Source organism: Diceros bicornis, chromosome 23 (genome assembly GCF_020826845.1).
Source record: "Diceros bicornis minor isolate mBicDic1 chromosome 23, mDicBic1.mat.cur, whole genome shotgun sequence".
NCBI classification, from domain to species: Eukaryota; Metazoa; Chordata; class Mammalia; order Perissodactyla; family Rhinocerotidae; genus Diceros; species Diceros bicornis.
Genome location: NC_080762.1, coordinates 44,730,337 through 44,736,092, shown reverse-complemented (window position 1 = coordinate 44,736,092; position 5,756 = coordinate 44,730,337). Strand labels below are relative to the sequence as shown.

The window sequence follows — 5,756 nt, the reverse complement described above, 5'->3', positions numbered from 1 at the left end:
AAAGTATTAAAATCACAAAAAGTAAGATACAATGAAAACATCAGACACATTTGCAAATAAATCAGACTCCTAGTAATGACTACTATAGTCCTTAAAATAAAAAACCTGATGGATGAGCTGTGACGGGAATGCTTAGCATAGATGGATGAGCTGTGAAGGGAATGCTTAGTATACGTGAATTGTGTGCCCGTACAGGTGTGTTGGCTAGCGAACCCCTAAGTGGCAATTTCTGCCTTCTTCTGCCCTTTTCATGTTCTTCATATGGTCTGAGTACAACAGGGGTGTAGATATTATTTCAAATAGAATATGTTGTTGAGATTTTTAAACTTGCTTCCATAGCCCTTGGGATCCAGACATCAGAAGTTGCTGAGAAGCGGAGAGTTACTTTCCCACTCACGGAGTCCAGCAGCATTGAAAAACCTCATATAGGTTGTGCCATGACTGGATTCACGGTGATGCTAAGACTTTAATTGATAAAGACATAGTGAGATTCAAGACTATGGTTTTGCCTACAATGAGACAAAGATAGTGGAGAGTTTGACCTGTGCTGTGTCCAATGTAGCTCTGCAATTTAGAGATGAGATTGAGGCTCCAGGTGCTACATCTTATCCCATGGTTGTACTGTTGTTTGGAGAAGTTTTAAAGAAACGACCCCAGCTGTTTCATATGGGATTTTTGTGCAATGTAATGTTTAAGCAATTGGTTTTACCTCAGAGTGTGCACAGATTTCCTTTCAAAAAGTTTACCATAAGTCTATAGCACTGAATAAAGCATCAAGTCTTTACTTGCCATTCACAAATGACAGTGGCTGAGAAGTTGAATGTAAATAACAGAGTTAGGTACAGTAGCTAGGTGATGAATTTCAAATGGAAAATATAAAAGAGGAATTTTGAAATACTGAGGATGAAATGAGAAGGTCTAACATAGGTCTAGTAAGGATTCCAAAAAGAGAAAAGAGGGAGAATAGTGAAGAGGTGATATATAAAGATATAATGGCTTATAAGCACCCAGAGAGAAAAGTCAGCTTACAAAAGGAAAGACCAGTAAACAGATAGCTGAATTTTTAATATCGACAACTGAAGTCTGAAGCCAGTAGAATGATATATTCAAAATGCTGAAAGAAAATAATTGTTATCTAGAATTACCAGGCTAAACTATCATTCAAGAGTGAGGACATGATCAAGATATTTTCAGAAAAACAAGATGAAGTGAATCTAGTACTCACAGAGCCTCACTACAAGAACTTATAAAGGGTATAGTGTAGTAAGAAGGAAATTTAAACTAAAGGAAGGAGTGGAAGACTGAAAGCCATGGTGACCTAAGAAATTTGTAAAATATGAGTAAATCTAAACAAGTATAGGCTATATAAGACTATAATAATAATGTTGAAGTCAAATGGGGGGAGAGTGTAAAAGCAAGGTGGAATTTAAATACTTGGCAAGAATAACCTGTAAGATTGAAGGAGATATCAGAGTTAAAATATTCTGTTTCTTGCTTTGTTTGGGAGGAGTGAAGATAAACTGGTTAATTTTATAACTTGGTAAATCAAATATATATAATCCTTAATCAAGAGTAATCATTAAAAATAGCATTAATGGTATAGCTTCCAAACCAATATAAAGAATAAAACAAATAATTCAACAGAAGTTAAGAAAGGGAAAAAAAAAAAAAAAAAAAGGGAAATACATCAAAAGCTTGTTTAATAAAAATTTCAAAGTAATAGAGTAGAAATAAATGGAAATATTTCAATATTACAACAAATGTATATGAACTAATTTAGTACCTAAAAGCAGAGAATCTTGGATTAGACTTTTTTTAAATCTGTAATATCTAAAAGAGACTCAACTAAAACTTAACACAGAAGGGCTACAATTAAAGGACAGAAAATGTATTCTAGGCCATACTAAATAAAATAAAGGTAATATAAATATGTTAATAACAAATACTCTAAAAATTAAGAGCATTATTCTTTAGTTATTAAGAATTAAGAGCATTGTTACACGATGATAAGAAAGTACATTTTACTAGGAAAATATGTCAACCCAAGACTTGTATGTATCCAACATCATAGGAAGGGGGGAAAGATCCCCAACTTGTTTTTTGAGGCTGGTGTAATTTTGATAGCAAAATTGGGAAAGGACAGTGTGTGAATAGGAAATTATAGGTTATGCTTGCTATGAACAGAGATGAGTATAAAATTGTAACAAATAACAGTCAAATACGGTTCAGGAATAAAGGAATATTTAATATATAAAAATTTTACTACAATGTTAAGGGAGAACAACCATTTAATACCTCAATATTTTCAAAAAATTTCAGAAAAAATATCAACATTCATTTATGGTAAAATTTCTTAGCAAACTAGAATAGAATAAAACTTCTTTAATTGGATAAAGATATCTAACAAAAATATATAGTGAATATCACACTTAGAAGTATTCTAGGTAAGAACAAGACAAAGATATCTTCTATTCTTGCTCATATTCAGCTTTATATTAGAAATCCTAGTCAGCACAATAAGCGAAGAAAAAGACCAACTGGCATTTGTCGTTGTTTGCAGTGTCTATACAGAAAATATAAGATGACAAATCATTAGAGTTAATCAGTAAGGCAAACAATACAGTTTGATTTATCAAAAATATCAAAACATCAGAAGTGATCTCCTTACCCCAGCAAGAAATAATTAGAAAATATAATTTTAAAATATGTTATTTGTAGTTGCAAGAAACAATCTAAGGTATCTAAGAATAAATCCAACAAAAGTTGTTTGAGACTTCTATAAAGAAAATAATAAATTTTATTAAAAGACAAAAAGGAGACCTAGGTGAATGAAGAACCATATCATGTTTCCAGATGAATAGACTTGGTTTGATAAATTCTCTTCCAATTAAAACTTATATTCAACATGATTATAATCAAAATATGAACAGGATTTTTCAGGGAACTTGATGATCTGATTCAGAAACTCACATAGAAGAGTAAATGGACAAGGACTGTTGAGACAATTTTGAGGAAGAAAAATAACTAGGGGTAGTGATCTTATCTGTCATCAAGATTTATCATAAAGCTCTAGTAATGAAAAGAGTGGTGCTGATATATGGATAGACAAATTAGACCATTAGACCTAGAAATAGACTCAAGTATTCATGGGAGTTTGGTTATTGACACTTGCAGCATTACAAATAACTGAGAAAATGTTAATTCTTTAAAAAAGTGATGCTAGGACAACTGGATATCTACATGAAAAAAGTTACATCTCTATCTCAAGACATACACACACACAGATGGATTAAGGACCAAAATGAGAAAAGCAAATATTAAACACTTTAAGAAAAACATGTAGAAGAAAAGCTTTATAACTTTGATATAGGAAAGATGTGTTGAATAAGATACGAAAAATACAAGCCAAAAAAGAAAAGTTGGTTAAAATTGACTACATTAAAATCTAAAACAAAATTGCAAAGACAACCCACCGTCTAGGAGAAGATATTTGCAATGCACATAAAGATTAGGATCCAAAGTATATTAAGAACTCTCATAACTCAATAAGAAAAAGACAGAAAAAAAAAACTATGAGAAACATGGAGAAAAAATGTAATATGTAATTCACAGAGGGTGGAACCTGACTGGTCAATAAACATATAAGAAATGTCCAACTTCTCTAGTTATCTGAGAAATTTAAATTAAAACAACAGTGATATACAGTGATATAAAAAGTGATATTTTGTTGTTAGTGAGATTTGCAAAAATTAAACAGTCTGATAACTCCAAGTGTAGTGAGATTGTGGGAACATTGCTGGTGGGACCATAAATAGGATGTCTACTTTGAAGAACTGTTTGGTAATATCAAGCAAAATTGGAAATGCACAAACCCTATGACCCAGCAATTCCACTTCTCGGTGAGCACTAGGGCTGCTGCATGGCGGAACTCCCGCAGCTGTGCAACGCACAGCCTCTCATATCCTAGAGCAATTCTCGCAAATGTGCACTAAGAGACCATTCTAAAAAACTGGAGGAAAAACTAGGGATTTGGGGCTCGTACTCATTAGAAATTGTCCTTCTGGTCTCGCTCCAGTTCCAAGAAGTCAAAACTGGAAATTGTAGACATACTTTGACATTTATGTAAGAAATACGATGTATGACTCCTATCAAAAGACATACACTGAAGAAAAAAAGTTTTTTGCTCTGTATCAAAAGATTGAAGAATAAATATACCTTGATATGTTTATATAAGAATATAAAGTTCTGAACAAAATAAAATGCAATTTTCCTTGGTTTTACAAGGCAGTTGCATTTCTGGAAAATTAAAAAACATTCCTGGATATTTCAAGGGTGCCAAAACCAAAAGAAAACAAAACATATCCTTTGTGGTTTATATGTAAAATTGAGGTAGCATCAAGGCTCAGATAATTATAAACAGGTTTTTTAGCTCCTAAATGCCTGGCACGACATTCGACATTTGAATGTCATGTGGGAAGCAGGACGATTCTTTGTGTGGGGAACTGACGCCGGGTGAGGACGGTAGCTTCCCTGACCTCTACCCACTAAATGCCAGTTGTGTCCCAGTCACTGAGACAATGAACCCCCTAGGGCATGAGAACGACTGTTTAATCCAGACCTGGCTCAAACATTTTCTCCTTCCTGGAGAGCTCTTTATTACAAATTTCTCTGCGCCCCCACAGTGCATGTGACCACTGTAACGTTTATCCCATTGCATAGCAATGAGCTTTTCACATATTTGTTCTCTCCTCCAAACCGCGGCTTCCCAGAGCACTGGGACCACGTGTTATTTTATATACCCAGAGCCTAGAAGTGCCTAATAAACGCTTGCTGTATGAAAAATAATGTAATCAAATCTAGCCTTTTAGGTTTGAGTTTCTAGCACGTCACTGGACTGCTTGCTGCTTGTCGTTTTATTTTATTTTTTATTCTCAACGAAAGCTTCTATCTATAAAAGGCTAAAAAAAAAGAGAGTCCTTTAGCAGAAGTCATCTTCAGTGTTTTTACAACGTCTATTGTGTACTGCTGGCACCTCAGCAGTACACAGTAAGAGAATGTCTTCATCTACAGAGAAATTAGTATAAAGAGGGTCACAGCTCTTGTTAGGGAAATATGTAAATATATCCGGCCAACATTTAAGGAATACGGGAAGACCTGGATTTTGCATTCATTCTTCACTCCTCTCTACGACAGGCACCCTTAATCTTTTCCCCCTTCTTTTGGCTGTATCTTTGTCAAGCAACTCTTGTTTGGCCAGTTCTGGTCCAACATTCATCGTCAAGATACACCCTGTGGATCTAGAGGAGACTTCCCATTCTAAGGCACACGAATCGATGGGATGGTCTTACTAACCTAAATAAGATTTTTCACGATTTTTAAATCATAAGTGGCGTTAATTGAACCCAAGAGGAAATCAAGGGGATTCATGAACAGATTTATAAATTTTCTTCTTTCTGCATTTTAATTATACTGGCATTTTAATTGCACTTTAATTGCATGTATTTGTATAAATTAAAAAATAATTAGAGCTCTGCTGCACTATGGGAAACTAATTTATGCATATAGACCTTTAAAGATGTACATGTGGAGAATGACTGCATAGTTCTCACCATGTTAGACACTTTGAAATTGTCCTTGCTGAAAAGGTCTATAGCTATCTGCACTGATGGCTTTCCCTGTTCTCTCTGTGATTGAGAAAGCAAGACAGAGCTAAAGCTTGAATGGAGGGCAGTGTTTAGTATTCATGGGACTCCCAG

At 34.2% G+C, this 5,756-nt stretch overlaps 1 pseudogene; it reads left to right on the top strand.

Moving 5' to 3' along the window:
- The first annotated feature begins 250 nt into the window (after window positions 1-250).
- Window positions 251-812, top strand: LOC131420623 (proteasome subunit alpha type-5-like; annotated as a pseudogene).
- The last annotated feature ends 4,944 nt before the right edge of the window (window positions 813-5,756 follow it).